At 34.7% G+C, this 23,427-nt stretch overlaps 1 protein-coding gene and 1 pseudogene across 2 annotated transcripts in view; both read left to right on the forward strand.

Moving 5' to 3' along the window:
- LOC143679162 (uncharacterized) overlaps window positions 1-1,004 on the forward strand; it is a 39,331-nt pseudogene extending 38,327 nt beyond the window's left edge.
- Window positions 1-23,427, forward strand: part of SEMA3E (semaphorin 3E) — a 292,458-nt gene that overhangs the window by 134,968 nt on the left and 134,063 nt on the right. The window lies entirely within an intron of this gene.

The raw sequence follows: 23,427 nt of genomic DNA on the forward strand, positions 1-23,427 counted from the left end.
ATAGAGAGAAGAGCTGACACAGATGTTGACCTTGGAGAACAGAGACTTGGATGTTTGGAGATACTTGGAGCTCAGCAGAATTTGCCATGAGATGTTAAACAAACCAGAACCTGGAGAGACCTAAGGGAAACCAAAAGATTAGAGCCAGCCCCGGAGAAGCAAAGTGAGGACCCCTCACAGGAACAGAGGCTGAAAGCACTGGAGCCCAGGAGCAAGGGACCAGCAGATGCCAGCTACCTGACCACCCAGCTGACAGAGGTCTTCCAGATCCATCAGCTTAACCTTGAATTAAGGTGGAAAAGGGGTGGTAGTGGACATAAAATCACCCACCCTGTTTCTGGGAAAAACATCTTGCAGTGTATTGCAATACAAAGGAAAGACTGTGGAGAATGGGCAATCCTAGGTGGAATGATGGATCCAGGAAAGAAGATTAGTACCACACTGGATGAGAATTTGGTAAGGAAACTCTCAACTCCTTAAAGAAATCCAGTGCTGAAAAGAGAGAAATGGAAGAACAGTTGCCAAACTCTTCAGCCAGGAACATCTAGAGATATACAAGGGAAATGCGGATAATCCTCTAAACACTGATAATGTGTGGATAGAGCCAGAAGTTGTGAACTACCATGATGAAACAAGTGCAATAATGGATAGTCTTATCCTAGAAGCTGGAGATGATGCTAGAAAAGTGAAATGCGTGGACACCAATGATAAGCTTTATGCCAGTCACTCTCAATTCATCAAACTTGCATCAGAGAAATGAGATGTGTATTGGAGTGAGGACTCTGACCCTGGCTGCCATGGTTTATAGCATGAAATCGCCATATAAACTAAAAGCCAACAAAGGGCCATGTACTGAAAAGGAGAAACTATCACAGGGCTCGTACAATAAAAAAATCCACTTGAAAATCGTTTTATTCACTTTTAAAATGATTTGTATCTGGGGGTGCAAGGATAGTTCAGTGGTAAAATTCTTGCCTGCCATGCAGGAGATCCAGGTTCAATTCCTGGCCCATGCACTTCTCAAAAAACAAAACAAAAGAAACCAACAAAAGCAAACAAAAAATTCAACAAATGGCACTGCAATAAAGGGATACTCACATGGAAAGAAAAAGAAATGTGACGCCGCCATACAGCATACAAAAAAAAAAAAAGATTTGCTTCTGGGAATTTTGCATCAGAATAATATTAGTAAATATGAGAAAATGAAACACAGATTTTCAACTTTCTAATCAAAAGAAGAGGATTATCGATAGTCATATTTTATGCTTATTATCTTTAAGCATGACAAATCAAATTTAAATACCTGATACTCTTTGCAGAATAGTAATTAGTATAAAGATAAATTTCTGGTCAACCGTCACTCCTGCTTTCCACGTAGCTCTTGTTTGTCAGTTTTTTTCCCCCATTGATCTTTTGAGGTCTGAATGATAAACCTGCCACAGCAAGTACTTTGGGAAAAGCAGTACCACTAGTTATACAGTTTAATGTCCTTTATCTTTAAATTATTTGCTTCACAGTTTGCTTTATATGAGCTTGTTGAAGCTACTTTCAAAACTGGAAACTTTTGTGTAGAGATATGAGTTTTATGAGGAAATGTCAGTCACTTTTTTATTCAATAAAGATCAAGATAAGTGAATTAAAAAAAAAAGCTGATGAGAATGTGAAACATCAGACTATTTTCGTTGAAAATTCCCAAATTTTAATCCATTCTATTTCATTTCTTTCATTGAATCTAAGATCCTTTGCTCCTATTAAGAGCTAGGGGGAGGGCAGGCCACAGTGGCTCAGTGGCAGAGTTCTCACCTGACATGTCGGAGACCCAGGTTCGATTCCCAGTGCCTGCCCATACCTGGGAAAAAAAAAAAAAGAAAGAAAGAAAGAAAAAGAGCTAAGGGGAAAAAGAGCCTCACGGTGTCTTCATTATTTTTAACTTTTACTTTAATTTCAGTATATACAAAACAAAACAAACTCGGAAGAGTTCTCTGTTTTTGTGCACAGTTGATCCTGGTTAACTTAAGTGTCCACCTCTATTGAGCATCCCTGTGCAAAATCCTTACCAGGACACATGAATGTGGACCAGTGCGAAGGGAAGAGGAGCTTCCATGAGTAGGTCTTTATGTAATTACATTTGTACTCTCCTTATTACTACATAGAAAGTAGATTTTTTTACTTTGCAGCTTTTCATTTAATTACTAATTTCAGGATCTCTGTTTTTACTCCACAATACCAATTCAAGATGTAAGGTCTTTCCTCTCATTTTTGTATAGCCATGCATTCTACTACTTTGTTTCTCTTATGTATATGTGGGAAAAGTTATACCTCTAAAAAAAGTAAGAGCCAAAACATTATATTGCACTGGTAATTTGAAAGAGTTAATGAATCCCCCCTCCACCAAAATATATTTACATACCAGTGTATAGTTAAAGTTTTGCTGTACGTTCTAGTTTGCTAGCTGCCGGAATGCAATATACCAGAAAAGGAATGGATTTTAAAAAGGGAAATTTAATAAGTTGCTAGTTTACAATTCTAAGGCTGAGACAATGTCCTGATTAAAACAAGTCTATAGAAATGTCCAACTAAGGCATCCAGGGAAAGATACCTTGGTTCAAGAAGGTCGATGACATTTCTCTCTCAGCTGGAAGGGCACATGACCAACGTGGTGGCATCTGCTGGCTTTCTCATGGCTCTACAAAAGGGAACTCTCTCCAAAATGCTTCCTCTTTTAAAGGATTAATGGGTGGAGTCACATGGAAGCTATCTGATCTAAAGTTACCACCCACAATTGGGTGGGTCACGTCTCCATGGGAATAATCAAAATGCTCCCAGCCAGCAATATTGAAAGAGGATTAAAGGACATGGCTTTTGTGGAGTCCACCACAGATTCAAACTGGCACATTATATTTTCTCAAAAAAAGGTAAAATTAATTAATATAATTAAAGGTACTTATATAACATCAACTATGTATTTTCAGTTATGAAGATTTCCTGCTTTCAATAGTTTAAAATCTAGGTGAGGATATAATTCTTCCATGATTTAAAATATATATTATTTATTGTAACAGTAAATATGTCTCTAGCACTTTCTAGGCTCTAGATAGTGTTTTAAACACTATATGACCTAATATTGCTGTGTATTGTATTTTTCTTACTCCCATTTTACAGACAAAAAACATGGAAATACAGAGAAATAAATAACTTGTCCAAAGTTCCACAGCTAATCTACATAGATGCTGTTGAAAGTGAGTGGCTGAAGGATTTAAACATAGGCAGTTTAGCTCAAGAATATTTGGGTGTGCTCTTAACTTCTTTTGCCATGCAAAGCAGCTTATATTTAAATATAAAAATTTATCTACTTGTTGCCCAAATGTATTTGGGAGCCATGACGCTGATCTCAACAGTATCTGAAATCTTAAAAAGTCTCAATCAATCCAACCCCAAAGCATATGGAAAAACAGTATAGATAACTTCTTACGAGGCAGCAAAAGAGAAAGTACGGCATTACATACAAGATACCAAGAAACACTTCCTACATCCTCTTTATACATTGTTCATGAGCCGCCACTGCTTCTGCTTTCATCTCTACTTTCTTTTCCTTGACAAATTCCAATTCAGTTCCCTCATTCCTACCCGAGTTGCATCTCATCTGCACTGTTGCTTCTCTTTTCTTATACCCCACCTTCTTTTTCCTCTCTTCTATTTACGGTGCTTTTGCTGTGCTAGGCTTCTACTATCTCTCCCCATAACTCGCACTCCATTCTGCACAATAACTAAAAGGCAAATCGCTGAGCAAGCAAAATATTCAGTCTCCTTAAGAGAGGGGGTGTGATGATGAAGAGGTTGGTAGGGAGTACACTGCAATTACTTAATATTTTTCTTTTATCCTTGTCACAGCATGCAGTTTAGCAAAAACAGCATTTCCTAATTCATAATTGCAATTAATTTCTAAAATATGAATGTTCTTTGTTTACCTAACCTTTTGGGTAAATAAAGCTTGCAGAGACATCAACATTAATGGTGTAGACTCTTAAAAATGACAATGCTTCATTGCTAGTTTTTCCTTTGCCTCTGCAAATCCAACTTGTTATTTAGAGAACAGAGTATGTAAAGGTCATGCAGCAAAGTCTTTCATGCTCTATCTAGCGTAAGGCAGCTGCAAAAACACATGACTTGGAGCATCAAGGCCATTGCCGAAGTCTTCCCCCATCAGTGCAGGTGTTTACCAACTTAAATGCATGTGTTTGTAGACCCTGGAAGGAATAAGGTTGATCTGTTATAGGAATACTAAAGGTGATTGGTGTTTCATTCGTTTGGTAGTCAAAAGGGTATGAATTTCAAATTGTATTCTAGGAATGAAACATTCTATGAAAGGGATATATTATTGTGATAGGAACAAATTCTCTGTATATTTACTATATAATATATTATTCTCTATTCATGCATGTCTGCTATCTGTAATTAGACATCCTTACTTTTATTGCTAAAATTTGTATGGTAATTTCACTTCAGAGTATTGATAAAAACTAAGCTTTCTCAAGCATGCCTGATTTCTGTGATATAACTAAAATCATACTGTAGCAGATGATGAAGAAAAAAATAACTGTACTGATTCTTAAATCCCCTATTTTGTGTCAATGATATTTAAATATTGAAGTCATGTGCTCAAAATATCAGACTACATTGGCTTTCATGGCTGTAAAAAATAATTTTGTCTTTTCTGAGCTTTTATAGTAATTTATAGTTGAGTCTACACAATATTGACTCATCTTCTTTAGTTACTTAAGCAAATATTATCCCTCAACAATGTCAGAATCAAGTGATAGTTCTCTTTGTGCTAAGATTTGCCAAGTATTGTTTACATTCTGAAATACTGAAAATTCGCCTTATTCTCATTTGTAAAGGGGTATAATTTTTTCTAAATTATTTAGCATTACCGGTGACCTTTTTCTTTAGTAAAATAAATAAGTTGAAAAAGTTCACCCAAAATAACTGTACATTTTCTCTTATCTTTCTCTCACAATATTTAGAAATTACTGTAATTGTTTAAATGTCTAATTATAAAGAAAATATTTTCTCTTTACAGGAGAAAATATGCTTTGCTTTTCCTTATAGGGGGAAAATGGTGAAACCAGAATCTTTGATTATTTATTTAAGAGTCTACTCAGGAATTACTTCATTGCTTACAAATACTTACTAAGCTCACAAATAATAAATTAAGTAGAACAGAAACAATTTATGATTGATTTGTGACATGTTATATAAAAATGTCAATTTATTAACCCAAGAGAATCACTGGCAACCTTTTCTTTTCTTATTACGAAGAATCAGCCTTTGGGAAACAAAATATCAAATACACTAAATTTTTTTTTTAATAGACTGGGGCTTTGCTCATTGCTGAGGTGAGCAATACATACTAGAAGTTCCTGGTAATGATTATTTCCGTAGTAAACACTGAGGATTAACCACACGGATTAGCAGTCATGTTACAGGCAAAACTTGGGCTTCTAGAAGATGGGAGGAGGCACATGTTAGGAATATCTCAAACTGTCCCTTCTCCAGTAAGTTCACAAGAATGGATGAGGAGGCAATCGATAGGGGCATCAATATTATTTTATGCTAATGTTCTTGAAATTTTGTACTAAAATTTTAGCTCATCTTTAATATAAGAGAACAATTCGTGTTCAACTGCCTTCATTTGTAACAACAATAACTTGTATCTGGGACATCTCTGCTTTTTATAAGTGAATCCTTTTTAGGGTTTCAGAGGTGTGACATAAAGGAAAACACCTGCAGTGTAAGGTGTTTCCTGAGAGGCCTCTGCTTGCCTTCCTTGGAGTAATGAGAAGGAAACTGAGGTGAGAGAACTTGGTGGAAGAGGTGCTGAATGGAGCTAGCCCTGCAGGGGTGGCCCTAACTGAGCTGCTCTCCCCACTGCCCTTCCATCAAGGCCATCCCTTAGTTTAATTTAATCTCATCATTTATCTCCTGGCAAGAGCAAAGCACATTTCAATTAGTCACGTTTCTACTCTCGACAGTGTTTGCTGCTTCAGAGGGGGAGGAGAGAATAACATGTGGGAAAAGCAGGCTTTCTTCATTTTTCCCTCACTGTCTATATGCATGTAGGAAAAAGAATGTGCCTGTGGGTGGGTGAAAATATGTAAGTAAATGTGATATTAAATTATTCCAACATAAGAATCCATTTTCCCCTGTTTCACTTCCTAGCTTTTCTGATTCTTTAAAAATTCTCTACAGATATATGTAAAAGCAGCATATTTCCATTTAGTTATGTATAAGTTATTATAGATTATCTAATGTAATAATGACCATGTAAATCTAACTTTATGCCATTTATCTTTTTTTCCCCTAAGAGTAAGGATAAAAATAAAATCAAAGAGGAACTTTGTCCATTAATAATGCTGTTCTACCAGCCAATGAAATTTATGCTTTATATATAAATATAAAGTAAAAATTTTTACTATACAGTAAAAGTTGATATGTAGTCACTTGAACAAAAGATTAAGTTTTCTTCACTTTTAAGAAAACATTTTTAAGGAAACAATATTATGGCAATATTGGAAGCTCATTGAAATATCCTGAATATAAATCTGTAGTTCATTTATACCAAAAACATTATTTGGTATATTTGAGATATTTTGATAGCTTGAACAAAATAGTATGGCATTATTTGAAATATATGTAATAAGTTAATGATATTTGAAAACCTAATTTTCTGTGTTCTAAAAATGAAATTAACTATTGGTTTTCATAAAGCACCTACTAAATTCACCCAGCAAAATCGTTTGTCTTGCATATGAATGTGTGTGAATGAATGGGTACTTTTTAAGATTCAGCGATGGTTTCACCCCTAATGATAAAATATAACCTAGATATCATTTCACAGACTTTTGATTTTGTGACAACTTCACCTTCACCATAATGTTCAAATCAATATGTCTGTGCAATCTTTGTAGGTAGGCATAATGGGGACAACAAGTGTATTGATTACTGTCCTGTTTAAACAAAAATGTCTCCTGCTTTGCTTCTAAATTAAAACCTTTAAGGGAATACTGGGCTTACTTCCCTTGGAGCCCTATATAGAACATTTGAAAGTGTTACAGGAAAGGGTAATTATGCTATCCAGGGAATTTGTCAGAGAACAGAGCTGTGGAAGATTAAAGTAGAAGTGATGGTTACAGAGGTCACAGCCTTGATTTTGAGCCAAGGCTCACCATCACTTTTTTAATTGCATCTTTAAACTTGAGAGCTGTGATGTGGTAGCCACCCATTACCAGGGAAGACAAACCTGACTGAATGAAAGTGAGTGAGCATAGAGCTTAATAGTTCCAACAATAAAGAACTGGAACAATCAAACACAAATGGCAATTCATTAAAATGGATAAATAGAGACTTTCATACTATAATTGATGTGGTGCCTTCCCTTTTATATTTCACAAGTACAAATTCTTCACTATACCTTTTTCAAAGAATATGCATATCATTATTTTATTATTCATTCTAGCTTTATTCCTTGTATAAATGCTTTTCTTTAGTGGTGAGAAGCTATGAATTCAGAACACTTTTGTTTTTGTAGGTGGAATGAAATGAAGTTACAAATTATATTGTTAGTATTAAGGTATCATGGTCTCTTCATTGTTGCACTGCACCAAAAGTAAGACAGGTACAGTTTGTGTCATATTTGAAGTGTAGAAATAGTTTGTGTGGATGTATTTCGAACATCTTATTTACCTAATTAACTATGATTACCTTTGGTATGGGTCCAGTTCCTTTCCCAGTACAGTCTTTTGTACGTCCAGACATCAGTTAATAAGTTATTAATTTCAAATATATTAAAACTAGATTTTATAATCACAAAATAATTTGTAAAAGAAATTTACCTTGTAATTTAAGCCTTCTAATTAGTTTGACTCAAATTAAAGTTGCAACTTTTTCTAAAATATTATGATCAGATTTTGGGAGGTTCCTTCCTTTAGAAGTTAGCATACCAGAACAAAGTGTAATTCCTTCTCTTTTCCTTGTCTTATCTATCCACATAGTCCAACAAAACAATTAAAATAGTCTGTTGTCCTTATTTCAATTGAGCCTGTATTTCAATAGCTCTCCAGTTTGTGGATCCCTATAGATGGACTCTCAGATAGATCACTTTCAGTCGGAAGTCATCTGACAGTTTACATACCATCTGTTTGGGGTTGCCATCCTGTGAGAACTGCTAATTATAAATCCCTATGCAAAGACTCTTCCTTTGTGTTTGCTTCCTCCAAGTGTATGATTTTAAGGGGGGGGGAGGGGCTAAGGATAGATTGGGATGGGGTGAGGGGGAAGAAATCAGCCACCTGGAAGACCATTTCAACCAAACGAACCATCAAAATTAAAAAGGTGAAAATGTCATTCCTAGAAGATTTTTGGACTAAATTTGCCCTTATGAGTCTAATACAGTTCAATTTCTAGCATCTACCATTTAATCAATTTTAATTTTACAATATTTGGGGGGTGAACAGATGAAAATAGCAAATTGTACCAATTATTGATTGTGCTGAGCTAGCACTACTCCCTGTGTGCTCCTTTTTCAGAAATACTTTTAGTTTATTGTAACAGTTGGAACTTACAATGGCCTCTTGTTTTAATGTTACTATTGGAAAATAGAAAGGGATCTTCCTCTTGAATCCAACCCCAGCTGACAAATAGAGATCTGATTGGTCCAAACACTTTCCCGCTTGGAAAGATGAGCTGGAGGTGAGCTGCAAGTGGATCTGCTCAGACCTTGGAAAATACTCACCTTTCAGCAGGACTGCATCCAGTGGGAGTAACCCTGATTGTCCTTCAACTGTTTTGGGTATGGAATATAGGACATAAATACCCTTTAACAGATCTCTGCCGTTTGGTGTCCAGAAATGTCTGCTTTATTTCTTATTATAAAATAAACATGTTTAAGCCGAGCCCAAAGAAGGCATTTACCTCTAAAATTCGCAAGTATTTGAAATATCTCACCATACTTTTATAGCCTGATGAGTTAGACACTGCCTGAAGTCTTTTAGACTAGCTAGATTTTTTTTATTTTTTTACCCCAATACCTTAGCAATCTATGAGACTACAGGGGACAAATATAGGTCATTAAAAAATTTGAAAAGTTGTCAAAAATTAAATTTGTAGAACTCAAATCAGACATTCATTTATGAATTTCTTCCCTCTTTGTCATAAATCTGAAAGAAGAAGCACTTTGTTTTTTAAAAGTAAATTTGTTATGCAAAATAAGTGATATACTAGATATAATTATTTTCTTGAGCATTGCCCAGAATAGATTTGTCACCCGAGGAGTGTCTTATGGGACAGAGCAGGGACATCTCACTAAGTGTCAAATATGTAGATGAACACCCAGAAGAGCCAGGCATGCTTTGTTCCTTTCAGAGCCCTGTGCTGCATATTATTGCAAAGAGCTGATATGGTTTCAATAAACAGAGCAATATTGCTATTTCCTACTTTACCTTCCCCATATAAAATTCCTGGTAGTTAATGTGGGACAATTCTGTCCTCCATGGATAGTACAGGGAGATACAAGCTTTCTCTTCTGCTAGGTAAGGAATATGTTAGGAACATCAGAAATCTTGTGACATTTCTTTGGAGTTCAATATGTGAAGTAAAAGGTTTGGATGCACATAGTACTCTTTACTGATGTCTGTCAGCCAGGACTATGAAGGACTGTATGTTCTGTTTCTTACTCTAAGGGTATGTTAAAATTCCATAGACATGAAAACCTGTAGAAATACGAAGAACTTATACTGTATAAATAAGTTACAGTCTTCTCGTGAAAAATACAGAACAAAATAAACTGGTAGATATTGAATATACTTGCCAGAGCTGAATTTTTATTCCTGTACAATTTAAAGGAAACACCTATAAAAGAAATGCCCTATTATTATTTTCTAATTTCTCTAAGAAAAGCATTTAGTACTTGCTTAGTTAAAAATGGGGTGGATTGGGCAGCATTGAAACTCACAGATGATCTATTTATTAGTAGTTTTATTAGAAGGTTTGATGGTCATTCAGAATACAGACAGCAAGGCTTCAGGAATGTGCTTCTCAGTATTTTTTTTTTTTTTTCTGGTATAATACTCAAGCAAGACTTTTTCCCCCTTGCTTCAGTTTGGTTTTATGTGTAATGTCAAGCAGAGATGAGTTTTATTTTTCCCCTATTATTGAACCAAGGTTAGATAATATCTGGAACATTTCCTCAAATTTAGCATCCTGGCAATTCTTTCTAATTGATCTACAAGCTGGTGAAACTAATAATTATGTAAGTACAGTATTTATACTTTATATAATAGCTGAGTCTCAGCAGAGTCATTCTACAGGGGAGAGGTTCTCATTCTTTGCATCATATTGGAATTACCTGGGGAGATTTTTAAAAATCACAGTGCCAGACTAACTTCCTCATACTATCTAGGCCAGGGACCTAGGCATCAGTATTTTTAGCACTTCCCAGGATCTCCAAACTAAAGAATCACTGCTATAGAAGAAACAGAAGTGGAATCATATTCTGCTAGAAGAAAAGCCTTTAGATAAAAATGCTTTTCTGCCTGGTTGATGAATGCCAGAGTAAATTTTTGACCATCTTATTTAGAGCTTTTTGACACTTTACTTATATAGCCTCTTAGTATGTCTGATTGCCTCCAGAAAAAATGGGCCAGAATTGCATGATTTAGTTGGCTCTGGCAACCTCTTTTGGCAACATGGCAAAGTTGTGTTCCAGGACTTAGAAACCTGGCCCATCAACGGCAACACTCTGAAGTGTGTATTTGTGTCTACACCCACCCTCCGCGGCATTTATCCCCCTCCACACACCTAACCTTGAATTTTATCCTTTTTTTTTTCTTCATGAAAAACACCCCTCCATCCAGTTATCTAATGCTATATTTGGACCCAATTTAAGTGTGCCTACAAAGCTGAGTTGTTAGTTGATGAAGGTTTAAGGTATAATCCCACACAAGACTTTCAAAAATTTAATAGAGTCTCTTGAAAGTCAGAAATATCAAAGTTGTAAAACTTTAATGACAGGAGTAACTGGCAGAGGATGAGATAATTGGGCTCCAAGGGCCCTCTACATTACCCCTCTTTAAATTACCCCAGTTAGATATCCCTGCTCATTAGTTTAGCTCCTCCTGAAAACATTAAGCTTCTGTTCATAGTACGCTTAAGGAACTCTCTATTACTGATTAGAAAAAATGTTCCTTTGGTTCCGTGTATACGCTTTCCTTAGCCATATAAATAGGGTAGTCAGTTACTTTGGAACTTAATTTCTTTGTTATCCATTTCATTTTGCAACTGAGGCATTTAAAAAATCCTTATTCACTGAGGGAAGAATGCTAATTAATTGCTTTCCTAAAAGCTTATTTTGTTATAGGTAATTATTATCATAAAATGCCTAATAAGATGTCATAAATACTATGCTGTATCAATGAATATCAAATATATGAATATGGTAACTACAGAATTATAAATATTGCAATTGACTTTATAGGAATTATAGCCTCTTTGGTAATCTTGCCTTTGCCAAAAAGTTATTTTACCAATAACTCCTTTAGTTAACATTTTCATGTTCTTGAATGCTCTCACAATAAATATTTTAGTAATTTGAAAGCATCTTGTGATGTAAAATGGCAATATTTTTTAATCTGTATAAATTAGGAGGCTTTCTGTGAGCTGGAATTGATGTTTTACAATAGCATGTTGGGACTTTTTAACTTTAAATACTTCAATATCATGTATGTTAATTTATGCTATTTTTAGCAATATGAACTGAAATCAGAAGATCCTTTGTTGATATTATTTACATCAGTTTTATTTACTACTTTTTTTTCCTGTTTTAACATGAGAGAAAATGTTGTAGAAGTTTTTAGCCCCCCACTACATTCTTTCATTGTTCTGTTTCTCTCTCTGACACACACACAGATACACATGCACAGAGATGTGCTTTTGTGATAAATCCTAGCGATCACTAGATGCAAGATTCCTAAAGAACTGGATCGTCCCTTGAAAGGTGATTCCCAGTCAGGGAAGTAAACGCATTCATTTCCTTCCAGTGGCAGAAGTTTCTTGTTCTTGGTCATGGCAGGAAAAGAAAATTGACCTCCTGTTCTCAATTTCATAAGGAATTTTTTGTTCATATAAGTGCAATGACCCTGCCAGAAGGATCCAAGTATTTGTAAAATCATATTTGACTTGATGATGGATGGCTAGTTACCTGGATACGGACATCCATTCTCATATGCTGGGGGCTGAGACTAGCGTAGCTACATGTTAATGCATTTTACCGTTGCCTCCAGCTGGCAGGAGTGATACTTTCAGAAATGTAGTTGACTCTCAAAGGAGATAATTGGCAGTTTTATCATAAAATAACTAATCTTGAATGTCATGACAGAAACATACCCTTCACTATTCAAACTTGTTCCACCAAAAATGAAAGCCTTGTCTAGAGCTAACTTTGTACTTTGCAGTTTATCCTGTGAGTTACACAATAGACATTTTAATTCATCCAAGAAAAAAATCTTCCAAGTTTCCCATGCTTTTTCTTCTTTATCACCTGCTCTCTTATTTTCAGTGTGTGAAAGTATGTTCACGTTTGCCAACTTACTTGTTCCTGAATAATAAGATTTTGGTGAAGGTGACTGCATTATAATTGTAAAAATTTTGTCAAGTATTTCAGTTACTCAAATTTTATCATGGCCTCCACCATATTCTTCCATTTTCTTAATAGATATGTTTATAAAAGTATGAAGTTAGAAAATATTGAATGTGCAGCTTGCCGTTTATCTTTCAAGCCTATTAACATTTTAAGAAATCAGACCAATAAACTAATTTATTATTTTTTTGTATCCATAGTGATACTTTTTGTGATGGCTTCACAACAATTCAATACATTTATAATTGTAACTTTAGCATTAATTCTTGTTTTCCATATGGCTGTCAATTATTTTACAATTCTTACCACTTGTAAAAATTAAGGAAAAAATACCTACAACTCATCCTTTGGTTAATTCCAGTTTTTTTTCCCCCCAACTTGAGATGATACACAGTTCATGGAATGATGTAGTTCATGAAGCCAGCAGAACCTCGGTGATGCCCCTGGCCAGTCTTCTAACACTACAGAGGGGAAGTTAATACCTAAAAAATAAAATAGTTCTCCTAGTTTATTTATATTTATAAATATATATATATATATATATGTATATTTGTGGTATGGTCAGTGACAAAGTTAGGTCTAAGACACAAGTCTCTTGACTTAATGGGTTTCACTTAATTTTTATTTTTAAGGAAATTATCTTACCTTGCTTATTTGAGGAAAATGGGTATAGGATTTTTATTACTTTCTTTTCTTTTGTTTTTCTTTCTCTCTTTATTTTGAGTGGGTTATAAAGCAGAAACATGGCTGCAATGAGATCATCTTTAGATTGAATGAGATAAATTACAAGAGAAAGCCTGAGATATAGACTGAGGAAATGTCTACTTCCAAAGGTGTCTTTATTAGCAGTCAATGTTATTTGATACATGCATAAGATATGAGAAACACTTAGGTAACATAATTCTAAGAGATTTACCCTACTGGAAATCTCTGGCTAATCTTAGCCCATGAAGAGAAAGTATTATATAATTTTTATACTTTTTTTTTTCCTTTACAATCATTGGTGGCAAGCAGAATAATGTAGTAGATCCAGAAATATCAGCATTCAACACCTGTCTCCATTGCTTAGATATATGACCTTAGGATGCTTTAAATTTTCTCTGTGAGCTTAGGTTTCCTAATCTGTAAAATGGGGACCACTCTGCATCCATGGTTGGAGTGATGGGAACAGTAAATGAAATGATAAATGTTGGGTGTTTCACAAAGTACAAACACAACAAGAGCCTTTCTGTGTATGTGAGTTTCCCTCCCTTTAGAGTTTTCAAAGAAAACATGGGTGGTCTTTTTTAGGTACTTCCTGCCTTTTGACAGGTTATCAACAACAGAGTTTTCTGGGAAGTGAATCAACTCTAATTGAGGATTGCTAACAAGGGAAAACAGAAGAATTTGTTAAGCACCTTGGTTACTAAGGTGACTTTTCTTTGAAAGAAAGTCATTAGTGGATTATATACATTGCATTGGTTTGTCTCTTCTCTTTGTATTTCTCACAATGAAGAGAACCTGAAGAGAACTCCTCTACCCAGGGGGCCTATTACTTCTTAGGAGGCATCTGTTGACATGGCAGCAGCTTCAGTAATTGAGGCATGTAATTTAAGAACAAATGAGCTTTTAGTGGTTGCTAGCATTTCCAAACCTATCAAATCATGGTAAATAATACATAACCTCATTTCTATATCCAGATACACAACAATAGTATTATTTTCTTTCCATTATAATGTGGGTGGGTAGGTTCAATTTCCATTTAATCACTGGGCTATGAAAAGATGATAAAGTTGCCCTTCATTCTGCCTGGATTTTAAATTCAGTTATTATTCCATTAGATTTGTAACTATGAGGAAAATGTGATGTTAATATAGAGAGTAACCAAATTACACAGTAGTCATTGATTTATTTTAATTATGTCAGTCTGGAAAGTACAGATTTTTACATGTACGAATATTTGCTCTGTTGATTGTCAGATTGAAAATTCCTGGTACATCTGGAAATCATTTTTCTTAGAAATAATGTTTTATAGGATTAAATTATATGGGTTAAAGGAAGGTTATGTTTTTTTAAAGTTGAGACTAAAGATTTTTAGTAGAGGTCAAGAAAGGAGAAGGCAGAGACTGCGTATCAGTGATGTAATAATACTACATCAAACCGTGCACCTTGCTAGAAACTGAAGAACAGCTACCAAATTAAATATTGGGAAACACATAGAAATCCAAGTTTACTGTTAACAGTGAATATGTGTCAAGAATTTTTGCCTGGTATTCTGGTGCAGAGAATATAAAAATCAAGGATGGGGTAGAGATAGCTTTGTATAATTTGTTTCAGTTTGAACTTAAAAAATAATAGATGATAAAGAAATGAAGTAAATTTCATGGGGAAATAAAGACAAATTTTCTCTTGCAGTCTGGGGTAGGAATGGAATGAAGAAAGATAGAAAAATTAACCCAGACTACTATTGTTAAGAAAGTAATGTTTTAGCTGAAAATACAGGTTAGCTGTTTATACTGATAGTAGCAAACACTTGCAAACATTTTTACTTCACTTTAATCCTACATAATGAACCTTGAAAGCGACTATGTTCACTTGACAGAATATAATTAGGAAAGCCTATTTCTACAGGGAAAATTTGCTTTCAGTGCCCTTGGCTGGTAATTTATCAACTTTATAAAAAAAAAAAAAAATGGAGAAAGAAATCCATATATATTGCCTGTCCAGTAGGTATGATGACTCATCTGAGTCTTATAACAACTTAATATTTAGTTATTACTATCCCCATTTCACATATGAGGAAGTAAGTTGTAAGTCAAAGAAGTTCATTCATTCAACACGTCCTTATTGAGTGCCTGGTGTGCCCAGTAAGTAAACGGCAGACACTGGGTAAGCTCTGGGGATAGGACACTAATCACGATGGAAAAGGTTACTGCTCTCATGGAATTTGTTTGTTATTAAGAACATATACAAAAAAATAAAGGGAAAAAATGTCTAGTAGCATTCATGCATGTAGAAAATTAAGAGAATGATGTGACGAAAGTGCTTAGGAGGGAACTTCAGCTTCCTTGGACTAGGAAGGCTTCATGGATGGTGGAAGATCCTAACTGGAGGAGCCGGTGGTGTGGAGGTCAGAGGGAGGCCAGAGGGAGGCGTGCTCCAGGAAGAGGAGCCAGGGCAAGGGAGCCTGTGAGCAAGGGAGAGAGTGCAGCAGCAGCAGGGGTGGTGCAGGCAGGTGACTGCCCATGGCGGATTTTGAGTCAGGAAACGCTTGGAAGGTTTTAATCAGAGGAAGGAACATTATGACCCAATTTCTATTATAGGTGAAATGAGCACTCGGCTCCTCTGAGATGCAAGAGGGTGGAAAGAGCAGAAGTGGAGAAAATAAGAGGCCCTCTGAATGCTGCAGATGCGAGCTGTTGGTCCCTGGAACTAGATGGCTGTGGTGGAGATGTTGAAATCAGATAGAGTGGCCTTCATGGGAAAAAGACTCAGGATAAATTGTAAATTTCTGGCAAGAGCAATTGAAGCCATTTGCTGAGGATGGAAGACTGGGAGAGGAGTTGGTTTATGGGTGGCAATCAGGAGTTTATTCTTCATTTGCTAAATTTTAGGAGCTAATTGCTTAGCTAGTGCTTAGTTAAGCTTTTGCTAAGAAGAGATAGCAAGTAGCAGTTGGCTAGCGTGCATAACCAGGATGGATTTGGGGTCAACATAAGATATAAAAATTTGAAAATCATATTAATTTGATATCATATTTCTGAATTAGCATATGATGAAGTAAAAGTGTAATTCTAATTTTAGTTTTTCATTATGTTATGTATTATTTATTAGAGAAAATACAGTTTGTTATAGATCAAAGTTAAATAAAGTGGTTATTAAAGAAAGGTACAGAATTTTAAGCCCATCAAAAAAATGTGTCCTGTGTACTAACAAGTTATTACTCGTAAAAGTAATATAATCCAAGGCAAATTGAAAAAATAGACAACAGAAATATGTGATTGCTTCATATGACTTAAATTCAATGAAAAATAGATTATAGAGAATTTATTGATTTTATAACAGAATACTTTTGAGTGAAGATGGTACTGAAATGTATTTATGACTTAATTAATAGCTAATTATAAAATTGCAGTTGTACATGCTTTAGTCAACTTTGGCTATATATCAGAAAGCATCTTACAAAATATATTGTGTTTGGATGAGGGAATTGATCAAAGGAAGTAACAATTGCTAAATATATTAGTGTGAATGAATGACAAAGTAACCAGATTTTTGTTCATTTATTTTAAGCCTACTTCTAAAACAGAATATGATGTAATTTTGTAGAACATTAGTATTTTATTTGTTTTTATATTTTTAATATTATATGAGAGCTAAGCCTTTGTGAAATGGTTTAATCCCCCAAAACTGGCTTTAAAAGTATTTCTGTAAAATGAATCCTATTTACACATGTCTAACATTTAAAAAAAAGTAACTAAACAAATAAATAAAATAAAAGCTTTGTTATCACAGACAATTTCACAGACTGTATGAACATATTTTGAAAGGAAAATATTTAGATAATGATCCAAACCCATAGCATACTGATAAAACATTAAGAGCATTTTGTAGGACTTCTAGAAACTTATTTCTTCCATTATCCTCCTCTGGTAGGTCTTAGATGACTAATATCACAGCATTCCACCTACATTCTTTGTCCCAAAACATCTGCTTTACTTACTGTAAAATATTTGTTATTTAGAATTCTAGGATTCTCACAGGAGTGTCCAGAAATCAATAGAGTCAACTTAAAAGTGTGATGAAATGACCACTTATAAGTGAGTTAATTTTCCTTCAGATAAAAGAATTTTTTCCATTGGCTACTGTTTAATAAAGATCTGAAAATAAATAAAAGTTGACCTCCACAGTAGTAGCCTTGGGGAAATGATTTATTAAGCACAACATTTCCTGTATTTATAGTATAAGGAATAGATAATTAAGAAAATATATTATACCTTTTCATAGTCAGCACCGAGTTAACCTGTGTATCTGTGTATGGAAAGGGGAGTTGACTTGGGAAAGTATAGATGATGGAAATTGATTGTTAAAACAAAACCAAAATGGTCAAAATGGATTCAATAGGGAACTTTAAAATAAGGAGCAAAGGAGCATAGGAAACGTCCAAAGGAAGTGTGAAAGGAATTATATTCTGAAGAGACCAGATAGTAAAAAGGGCCCAGAAGGAAGGGAGTTGGGGTAAACCGGATAAACAGTTGTATCCTTAGGAAGAAAGCATGTGACCAAAGCTTCCAGTCCTGAAACTGCTGTCATTGCCCTGACCGTGGCACCTTCACCAAGGGAAAGGGTGTGTCTTCTTTCTGCCCACATCACTCCTCAGTTGATAATTGTTCTGCATGGTAGCAGGGTAATTTGTCAATGCCCAAATTCAACATCTGGAAGCTTGAAAGTGTTTCCTATCCACTTCTGATTCATAATGTGTGCATGTGGGTGTGTCTGTTTGTGTCTATGTGGACACGTCTTTTTGTAAACTAATTGCCCTCGATAAACAAGAATTAACTCTATTTATTAAAGCAAAGAAATGTAACTCATTTAAAAATATTTTTAACATAGTTGAACCAGATATATCTACATTTAAGTTAAGGGTCAAGCCTCCTTCATCTCTTAATGATGACTTCATATAACATAATATTTAGTAGTTTGAAAATTCTTTAGATTCAGATATATGAAGTCTTTCATCCAGTGGAAAGAATAGGCAATAGACATAAAGAGAAAAGTCACAGGTAAGTGCCCTAAAATACATGAAAATATGCTTAACTTTACCCATAATAAGAGAAATGCTAATTAAATGTATGGGTCAACAATTGGATCATCAAAAATACTTTAATAATAGACAGTTGTCAAGAGTGTGGACAAATAGTCACTTTCACACACAGTTGTGCAAGAACAAAGTGCTACAATACCTAGGAAGAAAATGTGATAATTTCTATACAAATTACAAATTCATGTGTCTTTTGACTAGTATGTCTACCTATAAAAATTTCTTACAAATATATTTGCATATATGGGAATTTTCATATAATCCAGTATATCCATTGTAGTGTAATAGCAAAAATTGGGACAATTTGATTGCCTATGGATAAGTGATCCATAAAATAGAATCTTATGCAACTATTTTTTTAAAATGAGTGCTTTCTCGAGGTTTTGGTATCAAAAGGCACTGGAAATACTTTGTTAAGTGAAGAAAAGAAAGGTACTTAATAGTGTGTATATATATATATTTTGTGTGTGTGTGTACAATAAAAGTTAGGAAGAAAATAAAGATTTATATATTTTATAAGTTATATAAAGAAACTTGTGAGGAATACCCAAGAAATTAGAATAGTATCTAACTATTGGGGGCAAAGTAGTGAGAACTGGATGGGAAGGGTGGGTTCAGATTTGAGGGGGTTTGCTATTGTAAACCTTTATATACTTTCTGGTTTTGAACCAAGAAACATATTTCTTTTTTTAAAAAAACATATTTCCTTTTAAAAACTAAATGAAGTCCTATTTTTATCAAGTCCGTAAGTTCTAAAAAGTGATCTCTAAAATTAATGTATATAAATAAAATGAGTGATACTAAAATCTGACTTATATTGTTTTTACAGAAATATCTTAATATCCTCTGAAACCCCAGCATTGTGCCTAATACATAGTGAGAATTCAGTATATATTGATTTTTTTTCAACAAATTTTGTTACAATCTGTGATCCCAATCTTTAAATATATACACACACACACATGCTTTTACCTCATTTGTGTAAAATGATACCTAGCACATTTAATCCTTCAGCTCTCTATGCATCTTGAATCCATTGCCACTATCATTCTCACCTACTTTTAAAAATAGTCTTCAAACCTCCTTTCTTCCCTTCCCCTTTCCGGCCATTTTATACATTGAAAACCAAGTAGTATTATAAAATAAATCTGGCGATAGGATTGCTCTTAAAACTTTTGCATATCTCCGCCTTGCCTTTAGCATGCCACCCAGACTCCGTGTCCTGGATGCAAGGCCGTAAAGGGATGTGGAGTGAATGACTCACTGTGGCCCCGGGTCAGGGCACCCCAGTATGCGGATCTACTTTATGAACCTGCTCACATGGGACTTCTCCTTTGGCTACCAGCGAAATAGGACAGAACCACAATTAAACATTTAGGTGGCAATCAAAAGTAAATTTTTAGATCATTGAATTTTAGGGTAGCATTTCATAGTTTATGCTTTTGTTCTTAGTAAAGGGAAATATATTTACACACACAGTACGTGGATAAACAGTGATTCTGTGTAATTTTTTTCCATGGTGGCTTTTAGTTCAAAGATGGTCTCCGAGGACCATCTTACGGTTCCGAGACCTATACACCAGAATATCCTGTATAATATTGACTACTCCTAATTTATATACTGTAGGGACACAAGGACTCTTAAAATTCTGTCACATTATTTTGTCTTTCTTGACCAAAGAAATTAGGCTATTCGCATGTGTATTTGAACTCTTGTTTTTAGTGAAACTGATTTATGGTAGAAAAAAACTTGGAGTACCACAATGCCGGTGGTGTGTTTTGAGTTGTGAGCAAGATAGAATCTGAAAGTTAAGAGAATGCATGAAAGGACAACCAATACTCATTGCTATAAAGAATAATTAGGTAGTTATGTTATTCCCTGGCTATATTTAAGGAAGAAAAAGTGCTATTTCTTTACTAATCTGGTTCAGTATTAGTACAAGCCATGACAATGACGAGTTGGATCTATCAAAATCATCAAAGCACTTTCTGGCAAAAGTAGTCCTTTTTAAGTGTTAAAAGTTGAAGCAATTTTCTAATGGTTATTTCCATATTTAATTTTCATAAGCAATGTTATTTTATGTGCCATTCACTTTTTTTTTGTTAAATTACCTTTGAAGGCATAGTTTTACTAAAGTAATTAATTCAGAAAATAAAGAGATATTTATTCAAGAGCTGCGTCTCAATAAGTCCCTACTTTGCAAGTGGCAGTGGAATAAGAAGTGTGCATTCAAAGAGGATACAGCCCTCTCCTGGAAATCTGTTTTTGTTTGAGAACAGAAAAAAAAAAAGTGTACTTCCCCCCCCCCCCCCCCCCCCCCCCGTTTTACACATGGAAGTGTGAAATTTCAATGTATTCTGACAAAATGAAGAGAACTATTTATGTAGCTATTGATGCTAGTGAGTTTTAAAACTATTTCCCTTGCAGGTTAAAAAGAAAGGCGGTGAGAGGAAATGACTAAATCCTCAGTGTATACCTTCATTGACAGCTGGTAATTAGCATGCAGTTTAGTAATAATAATTAGTTCCCTCTTTTGAAAATTTCCGGATGAACTCTGAGTTGATACATGTCACTTTAGTCTTCTTTCTTTGTCCACTCCCTCCCCACGTAATTCATGTTATTTTTAGAGTTAGGAAGAACTCAAGATGAGCTCTTTTCTGAGTCAGCACTGTCCATTATTTCAACTGTTTTCTGGAGATTACCTGAGATTTGAGTTTCTTTTGTCCCCCTCTTCCTGTATATTTTCTGTTTCTTTCATCTAGCCAGTTTGAAGCAGTACAAAGAAATAAAGAATTAAGCTATCGCTGGTAAATATGTTGAATCCATGGCTTTTGCTTTGGAGCTAAGATTGTTAGTAAGATTTTAAAGTGTTGGCTCTAAAACTAAAAAGGGGAAAAATTCTCAAGGTAGGAGGAAAGCTTCCTGCTTGAGTTCCTTTTGCCTTGAATAAATACCAAAATCACTCTTAGTACATTTTAAAACTCTAAGGCAAATTAAGTAAAACTATTCCAATTTTTTAAAAAAATAAGGCATGAAATTTAAAATTTCACACAATGATAAATCAGAGCAACATGGAAATATTTGAGATAATCTATAAGATATAGACTAAAGGCAATTAAACTGGAAAATTGATAGGAACCTGATTTTCCTGCTGATGTTGCTGTTTTTTTTGGACAAACCCACATGATTGAATATTGGCAAAACGTTCTATTTTTATCTTACTATTTATATTAAATGCAAAAGTTGCATATGATTTCTGATATATTATAATTCTTTAAAGACTAGACTTTTCTTAGTTGCTTCTATAGGAAGTTGTATCCATAATGAACTGTGGAGTCATTTCCAGGAAGGAATAAGTTTCTAACAAGCCCATCTTTTACCTTTGACTCTAGGGACAGAAACTGGGGATGGCTAAGCTATGTGAGTTTACCATGGTGATAGACAACCCCCATCCCTGCATTTTTAATAACAGACCTCACAAGTCAGTAACCAAATAACCCAAGTAACTTGATTGTGCACTTGATCTCTGAAAATGTTTTTTTTTGCTTATAGAAAACTGGGATAATAAGAGTCCTTAGTTCATGAAGGTGTTGCAGTGTGCCATGATGATTAAATGGAATAATACATGTAAAGTGCTTAACACAGAATGTGAGCACAATGACTGCTCAATAAATGTTAACTAACATTCCAATTTGAGAGTCCAGGCTGGGAGAAACAGTATCTGAACATGAGGAAATTTGTTTTGCATAAAATAAAAAGATATTTCCCTATCCCTTCCCCTACTATATGATTTTGTTTTTAAGAAAGTAATGCGTGTCCTGCAGAAAATATGGGTTGTGTAGAAATGTCACATTGGCCTCCAAAAGAGTCCTGATGGCAGTGTCCTCAACCTGATTTTCACTGATTATTGTAATTTTTTAAAGAGGGCACTTAAAACATTATTTTCAGGGCAGGCCACGGTGGCTCAGCAGGCAGAGTTCTCGCCTGCCATGCCGGAGACCCAGGTTCATTTCCCGGTGCCTGGCCATGTAAAAAAAAAGGTTATTTTCATATTCATTCCTTTGGATATTTACTGAAGTTGAATTCTTTTTATGTGAGTTAGTTTTGAGGTGTCTTCTTTTCAACATGTCTGTTTACAGAAAAGAGGTGACAGGTTTTTTTTTGTCTCTCTTTAGAATAATTTTTTTTCTCCAATGTTGAGAAGAATAATTTTTCTCATATATGTTGTAAGTAAACCCTATTTTCAGTTTTTTTTCCCTAACGTTTTTGCCTTTCTTTAAACTGTAGAAATTCATGATTTATCTATTCTACTGTTTTATCTTACTAATTGCTTTCATTTTTACAATGCTCTTTTTAAAAATAAAATATGCTTCCATTTCTGGAAATTCCTTTTGTGTAAAAAATTGCATGTTTCCCCACCCCTGCAGAATACAGAAATGGTGGTATTCTTCTCTATGCAAACTGTAAGATTTATTCTCCAGTGATGTGAGTGACACTAACAATCCAATTATTATTAGGAAGGACCGCTCAAAATAAACTGAAAAAAAAAAAAACCAAGTGATCATTTTTGACAAACTCTCCAACACTTAATAGGCTTTCTGTTAGGTCAACTCATTCTACTAGAAATACAGATTGTAATGAATTTACACATTAGAATTTCATTCTAATAAACACAGACTGGGTAGTTTTGTTGATGAAATTGACATACATTCTTCATGGTGGCTGCTCTGATCATGCATAATGATAGGACTACCTTGTTTGTCACGTGACCTCCACATTTATTTGTGGGTGGGCGTTTGACCCCCAAGCAGCCAATCTAGAGGGAGCTTGCAATCTGTGAATTGTGAACTTTGCTGAGCCAATTACATTATTTTCCTTGAAAACTTGAATTAAGAGATGCAGAAATTGTTGGCATACAGTGGTAGGAAGGGAGCTG

Source organism: Tamandua tetradactyla, chromosome 1 (assembly GCF_023851605.1).
Source record: "Tamandua tetradactyla isolate mTamTet1 chromosome 1, mTamTet1.pri, whole genome shotgun sequence".
NCBI lineage: Eukaryota > Metazoa > Chordata > Mammalia > Pilosa > Myrmecophagidae > Tamandua > Tamandua tetradactyla.